Below are 17,937 nucleotides of genomic sequence, written 5' to 3' on the forward strand. Positions count from 1 at the left end.
CTGGTGCTTTTCCAACAGATGCTAAGCCTCCATCATGTCTGTGGTGGCATGGTTAATATGAGTGACCATGGTAGCACTATTCTCTTCCCTGGGGTTTTGTTTTCCTTCCCAGGCTGTGAGGTAAGACATATGCTGTGTGCATTAAATATTCACTAACCTCATTATTGCTAAAGATAATTGCATAGGCCCATTTTGCTTGACTCTGAATCTACCTTTGCAAAAAGCAAGTCTCCTTGCCTTTACAACACCTCCACTGCACTGCATCTGCAAAGTTTAATGGACTTTCTGTGCATTGCATTCTCTGTTTGGGGCTAATTCTAATATATATTTATTAGGTATTTGAACCCTTGGATTCTTTGTGTTATTTCTTACTTTTCAAATGCAATCTATTAAACCATGAAAATATCAGGAAAGGAGCAACTAAATGGAAAGGGTCTGGGTGGCCTTCCCTCACCTGTACAGGGGGGTGACAAGCAGGGCCCTTTGGCACCCTCTCTTTTTTGAACTGGTTAAGGATGTATTTATTGAGCCTGGAGCATGAGCACCCAGACTTACTTAGTTTACCACTTGAGAGAGTGGAGAGCAACACTGATCAGGACTCTACAAAAGAAACCCCCAATTTTCCAGAAGAGCTGTTCAGAATCCATGGGTGCTGCTGTACCTTCTGGGCTCTCTGAGGCAAGCTCAGGCTCAGATGGGCATAGCCAGCTCCATTGCAGCTAACAAATGCTGAATGGATGGATGGTGACCTCTTTTACCTGACTTTTCTCTGTGAAACTTTGTGGCTTCTGCCTTTGGTTGGGGGGATGTCTTGGCATCTGATTGATCTCTCTCAAATATGCCTATACTGAAGAAAATCTCCAAAGCTTTCAAATAATTGTTGTGTTTTGTTCTTTGCAATTTAGTGCTCATTATACTCCTCTTGGTGTTTCCCCACTGCATTAGTATTCAGTACCATTTTGGCACTTATAACAATGAGTAGCGCTGTTCATCACTTACTTGTCTCTTTCAGTATCATGTGGGTGCGCCTCCCTACTCAGCAAGCATCTGTTGGCAGAGATTGTAAGCCCCGTCCTGTGTACACTCAACTTGTAAATTGAATAAACAACCCTAAGGTTAAGTGCTCACAGTGCCATGGAAGAGGGGGGCGCAGGAAACAGATTAACAATAGCATTATTTTCCAAAGTTGTAAATGTATACACACAGAAAGAAAGAGATACAAAGAGACAGAAAGAGGCCAAGAATTGAAGGAGCACTGAAGAAATGCCCAAGTGACAGGAAGGGTCGAATAGTCTTCCAGAAAAAGAGACACCTGTTCTTCCTTTCTTATCAGTTCTTCCTTTTATCACACATCAAGAATTGGATAGAATCTGGGTACAGATATTTATTTAAAAATTGCCAGTTTCCAACTGAGGGTGGTTCAGGAACTTCACAAGAGTGAAGATTTGACTTTCAGGGTCTCTCAGTCTCAATCCAATTGACGCCCCGCATCATTCTATTTCCCTTGAGAACGATGCTCCAGGCATCTTCATGCTTACTTTCATTTTTCTCTAGGGCATGCTATCCATCTCCCCATGAAGGTGCCTCTTGTCAGCATACAACTGAAATTTCAATAGAAAGGAATAGAAATGTGAAATAATGTACTTTACAACTTCCCGTGTTCAAGGAATTTGTTGCCTTTCTAAATTCTCAAAGAAGGGAATGCTCTACCCCAGGAAAGCATGACCCTTGGGGATTTTACTCTTTAAAACAATAAGAAATCATTTTATCTCAATAAGAGCTATGAAGCAGAGAACCTTGACACACCAGGCATCAAAGTGTAAGAACACAGGCCAAGGGATGGATGGTGCTGGAAGTCACTATGTGAAGTGAAATAGCAGACTCAGAGAGACAAGTGCTGCACGGTCTCTCTCATGCAGAATCTGAACAACTTGACTTTCATAGAGGTGGAGAATGGAATGATGGCCCCAGGCCTCTGCAGGCAATAGCTGGCAGGGAAGGATGGGAAGACTACGGTAGGTATCCTAAGCTACAGAGGAGGGAGAAAGGAGTTTTTTAGTCCAGTTGCATAGTAAGTCTGTGACTATAGGTAATACCAATGTGCTGCATATTTCAAAAAGCTACAAAAATATTTTAAATGTTTTACCTTTAAAATTTTAAATGTTTTAGGAGACAGATATGTTTACCTTGATTTGAACCTTACACAATGTTATGCATAATGGAACATTACATAACACCCTAAAAAATGTAAAACTTGATGTTTCAATTTAAAATACATAATTAAAAGGGCATAGGTGTTAGGATCAGTAAAAGAGGAGTTCACCATCTTACCGTGCCAATCACTGTGAACTTGGGGAAGCCATTTACCTATCTAATCCTCTATTTTCTTTTTGTAAAATAGATATAGTATCATTAACTACCTCATAATTTGAGAATTAAAACTGAGAATGCATGGTGAAGAGGGCTTTTGCCAATAGTTATTCATATTAAACATTCATCTCAATTCTGAAAATTCATCCTAAGAGCAAGTGTGTGCAGTGATTAGAAAATTAGAAGAGCTTTTTGGAATCAAGATGGAGGTAGTGTAGACAAACTCAAACCAAAGGAGACACAGGATGTTAATTCCAATGAGAAAATACTTGATAAAAATCAAGCGATGGGAAAATTTTACCTAATCATTCTTTGGGGGCACACATTACAAACTAATATTATTTTAAAAATGGTTAGTGGACCTCCATTCTTCACAGGTACCATATAGAACATTTGAGGAATGCAAGAGTGAATTGACTCCTTGAAGCAGAAATTGTATTTATTTATTGTTTTTTGTATCTACAATATATATCAGATGTTAGATCATCAATAAAAGTGTTTTGAGTGAACGGAGTAGAAAAAGCCTCAATTTGAGCCTTGTACCTTAGCAAGTACCAATAATGCAGTACAGAAAGTGGTGATCGCTCTAAGTTTAACACAAATGGAGGCCAAGGAAAATACCAAAGTGTGATGGATCAAAATGAAGAAAGAGAGTTTTAAAACCATCCACAGAGCTCTCCACCTGCACAATCTTGGGTGAAGCCTCAGTTCTAACTAGTGATTGCTGAGTGCCAGGATGCACAGGCACCAGCAATTTCACACACCATGCTTGTGCACAGAGGAGCTTCTACACCCCAGTCTGCAAAATGAGGATCATAGCTGCCTGATATTTCTGGGCTCTTTGTGAAGTTTTAATGGATTAGTATGTATAAAAGCACTTTTCTAACCTAAAATGTGCTTTTCAAGTGTGCATTGTTGTTGAGCCTTCAGCACAGGGAGTTCATTAAATGGATAAAGATGACTTTGAGGTGGAGCAATGAGCAGAACAGCCTCCTCACGGGGATCAAAAGATTACCTGAGTCCTATTACATTCTATCTATTGAAGCAAGACATCATGTAGCATTTATGAATGTTGCAGAAGAGAAATAAGAAAAATGTACTAATTGAATAAAAGTGGGATGTTTATTATTGCAGAAATGTCATTCAAAGAACTTCAGAAAACATGTTCAGTTAATTAGCTATTATGATCAGGTATCTATGGAAACAGTTATAAATCAGTACTCAAAATATGCAATCATTTGCCCATTTCACAATAATAGTTACCAGTAGTTTCTGCTTTAACAGGAAATATGAGCTCAAAGAAGCAAAACTAGTTCAGGGATTTATTGCAACATATGTAGGAGAAAAATTGTAGAAATTTAAAGCAAAATAAAATAAAGATAAGGATAAAAAAACAGATCCAGGTGGGAATGAGGGATTACAATAGGAAAAAGGAACAATTCTGCACATCTGAAGGTGAAGCCTTTCTCATGTGTTAGCAGCAACATTTGCTGTGCCCTTGTTAAGATAACAATTTGAAGAACTATTTTATATTATCAATAATACAAAAAGCATTGAGTTTTTCCTATATTTTCTAGCACTGATATTTTATTTTTTTAGTTTTTTATGTGGACACAATATCTTTATTTTACATTGATGTGGTGCTGAGGATCGAACTCAGTGTCTCAAGCTTGCTGGGCGAGCACTCTACCACTGAGCCACAACCCCAGCCCTAGCACTATTCTTTTTTAAAAAATATTTTTTTTAGTTGTAGATGGATACAATTCCTTTATTTTATCTATTTATTTTTATGTGGTGCTGAGAATCGAACTCAGTGCCTCACACATGCAAGGAAAGCACTCTACCACTGAGCCCCAGCCCCAGCCCCGCTAGCACTATTCTTGAGATACAAAGATGAAAAGAAACCAATCTCTATACTTGAAGCACTCGTAACGTGGAAATTAGGGGAAGGTATAGAGGGGGAGACACAGCAATTCTGAGGATGTAGATCAGGGCATTTTATATTTGGTGTCAAGGCTGGGAATCAGTGAGAACCACAGGGAGAGGTGACATTTAAGCATGGCCTCAAACCAGAGAGCTATTGATAAAAGAAAAGAGAGTGGACAGGAAATACAGCAGCAAGGAGTCATGACTCTGCTTTCCATGCCCTGTGCATCAAGAGTAACTGAAGGTTTCTCTTAGAGTCTTCATGGGTTCTTAGACTCTTCTGAGGCTTTAAACCCATCCAAATATGCCTTCGTTTAAGCCTCATGATGACCCCATGTTAAGTATTATTACTACCAGTCAAGTTTTAAAATAAGGAAGCAGATTCCCAGAAATATTAACTAATTCACCCATGATTGTCCGACCAGGATTCAGCATTTGGAATAACTGCCTGTTTTCTGAGCCTACGGTCTGTATCCAGTTTCCTACTCTGATTCTTTTTTTCCGATTAGTCATGCCCCTGCTCTTCCTGCCTCCTGTTTGAGGTCTCTTATTCAAGACTTCCAAGACAGACTCTGTGGGGTCCAGTCTGCACCCAGCGTGGAGCTCCTCTGTTGAACACCACTCTCACAGGAGGCAGCTCTGTGGGTTCTGGCCCCTCTTACGTGAAGCCTGCATGTGTTTTGAGGTTCAGAGGTGCCCAGAGCAAGAGGCCCATGAACAAAGGCATAATTTACAACCAGTAATTGCCAAGGGGAGCTGGGGTAGAAAGGGTTCAGAGGCATGAAAAGCACTCATACCACATAAATGGGTCTGCATTTCAAATCTTCTCCTCTGAGCAGAGGCTGAGCCCCGTGACACCTGCGTGTCTTCAGAACTGCCATTGACGCACCTAGCTGGCCCAAGACACTGGTCTGTGAAGGGACTTCTCTTTCCCACACTCCTGGCTTAGGCTGCAGAACCAAACCTTTGATGTGAACACCAGCCAGGTTAGTCATTGTGCCAAGTTTCTGACAAATTTCTTCTAGGCCAGGCCCATGAGGGAACTGTTTTAACCTTGAACCTTCAGGTGCTCCTGAGTTCTCTAACATGACCTTCCTAATGATGCTGCTGCTACCTAACAGACAACCCCCAGTAACGGATGAGAAGGAATAAGTCTGTATGTTTCTAGGCCTTAAATCTACACTATATTTTAATTGTATAATTATGTCATAAATGTTTCTAAGAGGACAAGTGTACAAGCACATATACGTAAATATACATACACACATGATTATTATTTATTAAAGTATCTGAGGAAGCTGAGACACAGAGACGCTACACAGTTAACCAAGGTAACACTACAAATCAGTCCTGGAAGCAGCATTTTAGATTAAGGCTTAAGATACTCCTGTCAGCCTCCATTATGCTGAATCTAGATTTTAAAATGTCAATGAGGGTGTCAGGAAATTGCAATTCTTGTGCATTCCTGGTAGAAATATACAGGGATATAAGAAAATTGGCAAACCGTCTAGCAGAATCTTTCAAGGATGGACACACACACAATATGAGCCAGCAATTTTACTCCTAGATTTCCAACAACAAACTTAGACCTTTATTCACCAAACACAATATTCAAGAACATTCTTACTATTCATACTAGTCAAAAACTGTAATTTTCCCACATGTTTAGCAATAGAAGTTTGGGTAAATTGACATTTGTTCGCACAACAGAATATTTCACAGTGAGGAAAATTAAAAATTAAATCCCTCAATGCTTTTAAAAAGTGTCATCAAAGACATGAGTGAGAGATGCCAGAGGAGAAGCAGCATGGGCCACATAGACTGTACATAAAGTTGGGACAACAGGTCAAGCACTTCCTAGTGTTGGGAGCCAAGGTAAAGTTCACCTTTGAGGAGTGGGTGTAAGTGGAAGGGGACAAGAGAGGACACTGTGCTTCTGGTAATGTTTTGTTCCTTGGTTTTGGCATTGAATGTGTTTAATCTGTGAAAATCCATCCTAGTTACTCACGCACTCGCCATGATAAATGCTGTACTGTGACAACATTATTTTAAAAGTGATGTTTCAGAAAGTATTTTCTCTCATCTCAAATTGCAATTTGGAGTCCCTGGTTTTCTCTACTTTCTGCAGTTCCTGGAGCCATTCTACAAACATGCTCTCAAAGGCATCCACCCTCCTCTGAGAGCACTCTCTCACAGCTGTATACCCCGCACATGCCCACGGAACACATGCAGATATACACATGTACCCTCATGGACATGCACGTGTGGCTGCACACACACACTCGTCTGGGTTATGGGATGTCTTTCCTGATGGCCTTTTCCCTGTCTGCGTCGTCACCTTCCAAGCTCACCATTCAGGAATTCCAAAACTGCTTTCTCCTTGCTCCTCGCTGGACCTACCTGAAGGTGTGACACACACAGAAATAAACACACGTTTATTAGTCATGCACAGAAGCTGGGTCAGGTCAAAAGCCATTCAGTCTTCAGGCTCTGCTTAAAATGACATTTTCAGGGAGGCCTCTCCTGGCCCTTGCCCTATTTTAGAATCTCAAGTCAGAGTCCCATAACACCTTATACGCCCCCTACTATGAAACTAACTGTAAATAATAATAGTACCTTAAGGAAACATCTGTTTCAGCTTTCAGGAGTCTCAGCACCAGGAATTAATTCAAGCAGGTGGCTTCATCTAGAAAGTGAGGATGTCAGGGTCCTGTCTAAAAGTTAGGAGAGAAGTAAATGGAACGCAATCTTTTCCGGAGGGGGAAGAAGTCTTTCTTTACACTTGACACGAAAGTCAGCCAGGGAGTTCACTCGCGTCTGTATGAGCTGAGGGAAGGGTTCAAGTCAGATCCCCGGGTGGATGTAAAAGGAAGAAGGACAAATAGAAAACAGAGGAAATGAGAGAGAAGAGAGAGGAGAGGAGAATGATTCCCATTTCCCAACGCCAGATGAGAAATCATCTCTGACTTTGAGGAAGGAACAGTGTACAGATAACATTTTATTTAATCTCTGAATTCATTCTGGGATAAAATCATGATCTGGTGTGTACTTAAAAAGCCTCTCTGTTAAGGATAAAGGACATCTACTCTTCCATGTTCTCACAAAGCTCAAGAATAAAGCATGCAAAGTCAGGGGTAACATCATTTAAATCATGAAGCAGGATTACCACCGCCATCCTGTCTGATGTCACTGTGGTCCCAAACACCCTCGCTTGTGTCAGGAGACCACACCTAACGGGATAAAGTGCCATCACAAAAATGATCACTAAATAGATTTTATTTTTGGATCTCTCCTTCCTTTTAGGTTTCTCACCTCTCCTGCACTGCTGAGACTCCCCAGGGATGTTGGGTGACCACAGAGTGCTCACAGTTTTCCTTCTTTGCCTGCTCCAGCTTCCTGCCAGGGTCTGCTGCCGGGGCTTGATGTCTCCAAGTCCACCATCAAGGAGCCACTGTTCCAGGTGGCTCGGCCACTGCCCTGAGAAATCATCCGCCTGTGGCTGATTCCCATTCAGTCTTCAGGCTCTGCTTAAAATGACATTTTCAGGGAGCCCTTTCCTGGCCCTTGCCCTATTTTAGAATCTCAAGTCAGAGTCCCATAACACCTACTATGAAACTAACTGTAAATAATAATAGTACCTAAGGAAATATCTGTCTCAGTCAAAATCTTACACTTGGTGCCCAATATGTTTCAGCACCCAGCACAAAGCATGAGCATAACACATATGAATATGAGAAAAAATTTACTAAGTTTCATTGCACATAATAATTATTCTGGGATTTATTTTTTTAAAATTAGACACATCAGATTCCATGATTCTCTGATGGAGCCTGGGAATTAGGAGCAGATCAAAGACTTTTCAAATCTGATGTATAAGAATATTTATCAGATGCTTATTGAATAAGTTTGTGTCTGGATGGATGGATAGATAGACGGCTAACAAAGAATGAGCACACCACTTATCCATTTAATTAATGAATAGACAAATAAATACACTGATGATTTGAGGCTAGAGATTGTACTGATTGCATGCCTATTCGACCTGTTCTTACATGAGCCAGGCCTGAAGAGGCAAGTCTTCCTTTGACATCTCTTTAAACACAAATGCTCCTGGATGAAATCATCATCATTATATTGTATACGCCCCATCAGCACCAGAGGAAGCCTTTGTGCTAAGTCTTTATGGAAGAAAAACAAAACAACAACTGGGAACAAGGGAAGGTGGCAATTGACTGGAAAACAAACACTAAGTTGCCGTTTAAATAAACATCATCTCCCCAACGAGAACTCCCCAAGACCAACCCTGCATAAATGCAGAGCACATTCATTACCTGAAAATGAATAAAGCAGTATTTATAAAATGAGCAATTTGGATTTGATTAATGTTTATAAATGTGTTTACATATGAATTGAATATTAACCTATAGCTTGAAAGGGTTTAATTAACCTTGGAATATTGTTTTGGAGCACAATGAAAAATACCCAATTCACAAAGGGGAAGGCAGAGGATATCTGCAAGCACAAATGAGGTCAATTAATTAGGCAATTTGCATACATTTAAATTGTTATTTTCAGAACAATTTTTTTTTGACATTTGGCTCTTCCTATTCCCATATTGTGTTTTCAACCTTCTATTTATACAACACATCAATCACCCAGCCACCCCGAGAGCATCATGATCAGCTCAGGAACCCTGAAGCCCAGTCTTCCTGATAAGTAGGCATCATCTCTGCAAAGAAGATGCATTAACCCATCCAAATAAATCCCAAAGTGGTAGGGGGAACTCAAATTAAAGTAAACCCATGAAATTGATACAGAACTGTAAGATAGTGGTCCACAGGAATAAGAACATAATACATCACAGAAATTATTGATAAATGGACAAACGAATGAGTGAAATGTGGCATGGATTTTCTAGATTATCAAATGCAGTGCATGTTAAAGCTCATTTCATATGGCATTATTTCAACCTTATATAACCAGACTTTCAGCTCTGCTTTACCCTCTTTATTTTACACTTCTCATCTGTTGAGGAAATCCTACCTCATTTCTCATTTGTAAAATTTCCTTTTGCAAATGAGGTATTTTGGTACTTTGGATTTCAATCAGCTTCCATGAAGGATCCTCATATTCACCAATACTGAGTATCAATATTGAGGCACCTAATGGAAAATCAAATAGCTAGATATGCACGTGCTCATAAGCTGAACTAGATGAACAGTGATACCTAACCTCTACCAACTCCTCATCAAATTCACAAAGGGACCCCTGTTAAGAATAGCACCAATAAGAAAGAGGCCATACCGTATAGATACTGTCATGACTGATGACATATTTTAGTTGAGCAAAGTACTACAACAGTCATTATTCAGTGTCTATCTGCAAAAAAGCGTCAATATTGTTATTGTCCTCATTTGAAACAGGATAAAGTGTTTCATCAATGTGGGATATCTGAAGCATTATCAATGCTGTACTTAACTTTCATCCTATGGGTTTCTCAACCTCAGGCCAAAAAAAAAAAAAAAAAAAATAGACACAGAGTACAGTGCAGAAACGAAATCTGTTTGCTAAGAATGGGGCTATCATCTTGTATGGCCATGTGACACCCCTAGATGTCACAATCATCAAGACACTTGAAAACATTCTGCCCATCTCTCAGTCTTCCTAATTTATTGGATGATATTTTCAAATATTTGAAAGTGAACCAAGAGGCATAAGAATGAAGACGTTCACAATGCCAGAAGCAGTCATCATGTGGGGTAACAGTAAGAGTGAAGGTCCACAGAACTGTAGTCTACCCTGTCCCTCAAGTAGTTCAATGAGGTCTAAGTTTAGACAGAGCCGGATGAAAGCAAACCCTTCCATGATTTAATTAAAGTGTTGGATGGATGGAGGTCAGATGTTTTGAAAGGAGAACTAATTCCAGAAGGGCTTTCTGCTAGACTGAAATCACTCTCGACCCACTTTGCAACCTTGCCACTGTCTGGACCCAGGCAATCACCCGAATGCTGCATTAGGTTCTGGGAAAGGTAAGAGCATGCGCTGTGTGTGGCACTGAAGCTATACTCATGTCAGCTTGTTAAATATGTCATCAGTCATCATAGCAGGCCCTCTGATAGACATTACCTTCTCAACTGCCTTCATAAACTAACTAGATTTCATTTCTGTTTTTTTATTTTGAAACTAATACTCATGAGATGTTTAAGTATGTTTGGTTTTCCTTAAATAGTAAGCAACAGAGCCAAGACTTGAGCTCAAATCTGCCTGACCCCAAATCCCAGATTCTCACCTTGGGCTTGTCTACCTACTAACTATGAGGTCACCTCAAACAGCTCTAATAAGGGTCTAAAGCTTGGTTAATTGAAGTCCAGCCCCAGAAGAATGGATTACTTTTTCTGGGCACAGAGCCTCCTTTCTGTCTTCCCTTCTACATTGGATTCACAGAATTCTCACACTTTTTTAAATTTTTTTTTTTATTTTTTGAAAGAGAGAGAGAGAGAGAGAGAGAGAGAGAGAGAGAGAGAGAGAGAGAGAGAGAGAGAATTTTTTAATATTTATTTATTTTTTTAAGTTATTGGCGGACACAACATCTTTGTTTGTATGTAGTGCTGAGGATCGAACCCGGGCCACACGCATGCCAGGCGAGGGAGATACCACTTGAGCCACATCCCCAGGCCCAGAATTCTCACACTTGATCAGACTACCATTCCCAAAAACTAGAACAGAAAGCCCTGTTAACCTCTCACCCTGCCTCCTATGCCACACAGTTAACTGTAACCTTGGTCTTCCCCGGCCTGTGCTTCCTCCCATTTTCCATTCATTATAAATAGTCCCTGACCAACGTCCTTCCTTCCTAATCTACAGAGCCAACATGGTACAGGGAAGCAACCATAGCCTTCAGAATCAGCAATAAGTACCTGCTGACCATGGCTCGGGAGGGGGACTTGCATCAAGATTATCTTGGTTACATGCTCCGTCGTCCATTAAACAAGAAAAATAATTCTCAAACAAGGATGGCATGAGTGTAAAGTGTTTAATTTTCAAACCAAGCCATTATGATGTTCTTCTCTGCCTCTTGAGGGCCTGTGGTGGCAGAGGATACCCAGAGGTAGGACTCGGTCTCTATGTAAGACTAGGTGACTCCCAACTCACGTCACCAACCCTAGTACAAAAGAGCCACCTTGTTTGCTCCATGACTTCACTCCTTCCCACACTCTGGACTCAGGTTGGTCCTTCTCTTTCTTCTCCCTCCTTCCACAGGCTTCTAGAACCTGGGGCTTTGCACTCTCCTTTGGCTCTGCCTTGAATTCTCTTTTGGCTCTGGTTTCTTGTGGTGTCTGTTAACTTGCACATATGCAGATGCCAAGGAAAATAGCTGCACTTTCTCCATGGCACCCCAGAGCATGGAAGAAAACCACTCCCAGAGCACAGGGCTACTCTCTGCAGATAAATGAATTAAACACTGTTTTGTGTTTTCAGACAAAGAAGTTGGTTTTGCATTTCCAAGTGATCATTGACCTCTTTATTTGCACCAATCTTTCTTAGAAATCGACAGGAATACAAGTATCCTAAACCCACGGCCACCCAGGAGGGCCTCCTTGCTCCATCCCATGTATATACACAGGGAATTTAACAGGAAACACCACGCCGTCTAAGCTGCATTTGGGTGATTCTTGCTCTCTGTGTCTGCCTACTTATTTGTTTCCTTCTTTCTTTTAAAGCAGAACAATTTATAGAAAACAACAATATCTACAATTCCACTCGCCTTCCCTCACCGCTGAGATACGTGCCTTGGTCCTGGGGATCTTGCTATGGCTTCAGGATCAGCTTGTCTTTCCCCTGACTCAGGGGACTCACCAATGACGACAAATGCCAACCAACAAGCTCTTTTGATCTGAAAAATAGTTCCCAATGAAGTCGCCTCACCTCCTCTCCAACCAGGCTGACTGACAATTTAACTAAATCAATTAGACTGAACTTTGGTCACTGGAAGCTGAAATATATTTGCTAAAGTCAAAATCTAGAGAACTATAAACCAAGCTCACTTTTAGTTTAAGCTTCAATACAAATTCTAAGATTATATTTATGTCGATTAGAACTAAGAATTGCTCCTCATTGCAAATATCTTTCTTTAGCAGACAAACTGGGATATCAGGATTAGCAAATTGAATGGTGGGCACTAAAAAGTCTATTAAAATATTAAGTTCTTTAAATGTTCTTAAATTTAAAGTTTGTTAATAAACTAAAAAAACTTAATGACAATAAAACATGATTAGATTTGACAAGAAAATGATAAATCAGATACATAAATTATTAATGGCTTAACTAGGTAAAACTAGTTTAGCACATACTTTTTATCTGTACCCATATCTATCTATATGAATAGATCTATATGTGTAGATGTAGATATATGTCAATATAGCTTTATAGACATATATGTATATGTATATACATACATTTGTACATCATACAGTTTTTAAAAGAATAAGAGTCCAAAGCATGCTAAAACAAGAATAAACCTTGAAAACATTGTAAAAAGTGAAATAAATCAATCATAATACAAATATTTCATGTTACACTCATGTGAGGTATTTATAATAGTCAAACTCATAAAAGCAGAGAATAGGTAGTGGTTGCCAGGCACTGGGGTAGAATAAATGGAGAGCTGTGTTTCAATGTAGAGAAAGTCTGAATTATTCTAGATGAATCAATTCCAAAAAGCTGCTCTACCATGTGGTGCCCACAGGTATCAATATGGTCATAGAATATCATGTACTTCAAAATGTAAGGGAGTAGACCTCATGCTCAATGTTCTTACTACAAGAATAAAAAATTGAAAAGAAATACAAAACAAGGAACACAAAGAAATCTTGGGCTATGTTGAATATCTCCATTACGTAGAATGTGGCAATGATATTTTGAGTGTGTGACGAAGTCCACCCATATCAAATTGTACACATTAAATGCATGAAATGCTTTGAATATCAATCTCACCTCAGTAAAGTTTCTTGTTTTTAAAGACACACTCCACAAGCAACTTGGTTTTCTCGGGTGTTCTGTTTGCAGAATGGGCCCTCTGCTGATGGAGCAATCTCTGACTGCTGATCCAGCCACTATCATTGTACCTGCAGCTTCTTAGCCCATGTGACAGCTGTTCTTCAGGGTCAAGAACTGAACTGCACACTCCAGGCCTCAGGGTTTCATCCCAGGAACCCGAAACCCCACTGTTATCTTCAATCAATTGGTATATCTGGGTTAATTGATTAGGAAAAAAATGCTATCCACACTTCACTTCTCATAGTTCAAGTAACAGAACCAGGTGGATTGTGTGATCAAATATTCATGAGGCCTGGGGCAGTGAGACCAGTTATTAGGACAGAGAAAGGCAGATATTGTACTCCATTGCATGCTTACCCTCAGCAGAGGAGGACAGGGTTCAAAATGTTTTAATTGCTTCTAAAATAGATTAGAGATGGCTGTAAACAAACACCCGAGTGCTTATAAGCTGTCTGGGGGCTCTACACATCCAACTTCTTATGATTTAATCTTGTCCTCTATCTATTCTGACATCTTTCTTTAAGTTTCCCACTCAAGAAACCTTTTCAACCCCTGACTTTTCCCTAAAAAAAAAAAATGAGAACAGGAGAAAGAACAGTGGGAAACCTTGAATTTTTTGTTTGTGGTGGGGCCAGACTCTGAGCTCAATACTTTCATAAGGATCTCTTACAATCCCAACCAACACTTTGTTCACGGAAGTCCATGCCTGAGTCTCTCCAGCGTCAGAGCCTGACTCCTGCGCACAGTCCTGCCAGCCTGCGTCCACCTGGTTTGCAGGCGTCAGCAACTCACCCCGGCTGTGTGCTCTGCCTGACTCGCATGCGTGTGCCTTTCACATGCCCCGAGGAGGCCGTGGTGTGCAGAACGCCTGCTGTCTTGTTGAATGCAGTAAATCAGGATGTGAGGAGCCGCTGGGGTGAAGCTACAAAGGCAACAGAGTGTGCAGAAGAGAACCTGAACCAGGGGCTGATTGGAGAGGACGGTCTCTGGTGTTCAACAAGAAAACCGAGCGAGGCAATCAGGACACAGCACTGCTCTGGCTAATGGGACCTGCTGGGGACCCTCAGCTTCAGACCCTTCTTCTGGAACACACTGTGTCTCACTGCAATAGAGATTCTCTGTATTACTAAATGTTTTCTGGACCCAGGTCAATGCCCCCCACCATTTCGATCAATACAATTATATAAATGTTCTGTACTCAAATCCGAGACGCTAATCAGTGAAGCAGTCTGATGGCTATAAAAATTATTTAGAGAAAATTAAGAAAACCTATTTTTCATACAAAGGAACTATTTAACACCTTACATTGAGTATCCTTTTTCCTGATTCAAATGAATAAGTTACCTAGGCTGGTGAAATTCATGGTCCTTCTTAGGAAAAGGTGCCTGGATTCACCTTCTCAGTTCAATTCAGTTGACTAGGTACATGAGCTAAAATAATTTAGTTCCCACTTCCCTAAACCTCAGGGATGTTTTAAAAATTCTACAATATGGAGGTTATAACCTTTCTCTTTCAGAGATCCTCTAACTTAAAATATCATGTGGAAACTCTTAATGTTCAGAAATAGAGTCAATCAAAAATTCTTAAAAATCTAAGACAAATTTTTGGTGGCAAATTAATCTTAAGATTCAGAATTTTGGGTCAGTTTTAAATTTTGCTTCTAATCCCATCATTCTGATTTTGTTCATGCCTACAATCTGTACTCAGTGTGTAGGAACTCTTTTCAAGGAGTATATTTCATATGTATTGATGATTACCAAACTAGTGGTTAGTCTTCTGTGATTAAACACACACACAAACACATACACACATACACACATACACACAAACACACAAACATCACCTATTGCACAAATATCTTTTTAGTTTTTTCCATGTACAATCCCTATAGGCAATAAAAATAAATAAATCAGAAAAGCATCCTGTTGTCGGGCACTTAAAGTCAAACAGTGGAGATAAGAAACATAAATCATTGGGAAGTAAGGTTGAAATACACAATAATAGCTGCAGTTTATTGCACATCTGCACACCTGGTACTTTTCATTTGAAATTTCTGTTTCAGAAATAAAATGTTCTGGGCTGGGTCTGTGGCTCAGTGGTAAAGCACTGGCCCAGCATATGTGAGGCACTGGGTTCAATTCTCAGCACTACATATAAATAAAATGAATAAAATAAAAGCCTATCAACAACTAATATATATATATATATATATATATATATATATATATATATATTAGTTGTTGATGGGTGTATATATATATATCTTCTCCATGTTATAGATTTTTTTAAAAATCCCACTTCTCTAAACCTCAGGGATTTTTTTAAAAAATCTATAACATGGAGGATATATATATATATATATATATATATATATATATATACCCATCAACAACTAAAATATATATATATTTTACACACACACTCACACATATTTGTTGATCTTAGGGAACTTTTTTTTTCTTTTTTTCTTTCCCTTTCCTCCATTCCTACTTGGCCCATCAATGAGGGATCTTTCCCAACTCTTGCACACTCTCTGAAGTACTGGGGGAAGAAGCTGAAATTCTAGAAGGATGCTAAGTCACTGGGGCAGGGTGCTGGGGTATTATGCAGGGCCCAGAGCACTAGGGAACCTTCTGTAATCCTGGAGGGTGCCAGAGCAGAGGGAAGGATCCCCAAGTACCGAGGAGAGTGCTGAAGAGTGGGGACAGTGCTCCTCCCTTGGGGACAGTTCCCAAGCACTAGGGAAGCATTTCCACTTCCTCTCCAGACCCCCACAAAAGTCAGTGTGTCCAACCCCTCCCCAGCATGTTCCCCCAGTACAGATTAGTATTGGTTATCTAAAACTTAAGACACAGTCCACCATTTAAGTGTCTCACTCCTCAATGCCTTGTGACCAACAAGGAAGAGGACATTTTCTCTTACCAACCGTGCAAACCCAGGTAGGACCGGACTCAGGATCTGCCTTCCTTCTAAGCTTTTCTCTTGTTGTCTTTGGAGCTCTGTTTCTGTTAAGACTTTTGCCTTAGCCAGTAAAACCAAGCAAATCATTCTGTAGATCTGTAATTTGGGGTTTTAATATCATGGTGCCGGACGAACATCCTAGAGAGGACAGAGAGGGTTGGTGTGTTCCATTCTATTTACTGAGAGTTTGCAAAGCCCCAGGAATTGCTCTCCCCATTCAATGCTCACAGCAGCACTTCAGGGTGGCTAATAAGAAGTCCCACCTGACCAGGACCTTTCTCAGTATCCAAAGGGCTGATGCTCAGAGAAGCATGTGCATGGACGGTGACTAATGAACTAAGATGTGTAGACAGAGGAGAGGAAACACTGGTGAGGAGAGGGGCATGCAAGAAAGGAGGAAGAGAGACGAGACTCTCAGCTTGCATCCTTGGGCAATTCCTCTGCAAGTTGTTCTCACAAAACATCTTTTTTTAAAATTCTCAATAGACCCATAAAAATTTTTCCAAGTGATGATCAATTCTGTTTAATTCTCAAATATTTTCTGAATCCCAGCATTGTTCTGGACAAAGCTTTTTGCATGGGAGATGCAGATAGTAATACAATTCTTGCACGGTCTTTGGAAACAGCAAATGCTTTAGAGACAGAATTTGAGTGTAATTTTCAAACTTGCATTCTGTAGCTGTGTCACCTTGAAATTGTATGTTTTTTTTTTCTGTTTATGTTTCTCAATCTTGGTTTCATCTGTTAACTGAGACACAACAAAACACACTTGTTATGCAGGTTTCCTAGGACCATCAACAATGAAATGCACCTAGAGTTGGCATCAGGCCAAGCCAGGGCTGGTGGTCAGTAAGTGCTGATGAGGAAGATAATCTCCTGCAGCAGCTTGGATGCCCAAGTCCCTCCCTCCAGCCCTTAGGATGCTTGAGAGAGGTCAGAACTGGAGTTTGGAGAGAAATATGCAAAGTAAATAAGAAAACAGAGATCAAGCAATAACTGCTCAATTTTGAATAGCCCTCTATGGTTCACTGAACAGTATTAGGCCTATTAACTTGATCCTCATTGCAATCTTATGAAATCAGCAGGATACAGCATATTTTTTAAATTGTTATTTTTAGAGTTTTGAAGAGCTAAAGGGCATTTTCCAAGGTCAAAGTGTTTAAAAGTAGCAGAGTCAGGAACTAACTGGTACTCTTAATTCTGTGTATTTCATCCAGAAACGTCAGTCTAGAATGTGCAGTTAGATCAGTTCTACTGAGTCAGGTGAGAAAAAAGAAGATAGGGTAGAGCACTTGGGTCAGGGTGTGGAGGAGGATCTTGAAGCCTCAGTGAGGGTGAAGCTTACAAGACACCCTGCATCTTCCATGGTGGACTTTGCAGGAACAGCTAACCACTTGGTGGTGCCAAGCTCTGGGCAGGAAATGGAAAAATAATGTGGATGTCAATATTAACCCTGAATGTGAACAACCAGAAGACCCTCCCAGACACCCAGTGGTGCCCCTGCTGGGGGGCTGGTTGGAACTCAGCTTGAGCCCAGGGATCTGCAGAACTCTTACCACAGAGACACTTGGAGAGCCCTCCCACGTCCCCACTCTCATTAACTCATTTCTGATTTTGCAGTCT

At 40.3% G+C, this 17,937-nt stretch overlaps 1 long non-coding RNA gene across 1 annotated transcript; it reads right to left on the bottom strand.

Annotated features, from left to right (window-relative positions):
* Window positions 1-1,369: 1,369 nt before the first annotated feature.
* Window positions 1,370-12,568, bottom strand: LOC144365391 (uncharacterized). Its single transcript, XR_013423763.1, has 2 exons — window positions 6,913-12,568; window positions 1,370-6,696 (listed from the first exon to the last, which is right to left on the bottom strand). It is a non-coding gene; the product is annotated as an uncharacterized LOC144365391 (long non-coding RNA).
* Window positions 12,569-17,937: the final 5,369 nt, after the last annotated feature.

Source organism: Ictidomys tridecemlineatus, chromosome 7 (assembly GCF_052094955.1).
Source record: "Ictidomys tridecemlineatus isolate mIctTri1 chromosome 7, mIctTri1.hap1, whole genome shotgun sequence".
In the NCBI taxonomy this organism is placed as follows: domain Eukaryota; kingdom Metazoa; phylum Chordata; class Mammalia; order Rodentia; family Sciuridae; genus Ictidomys; species Ictidomys tridecemlineatus.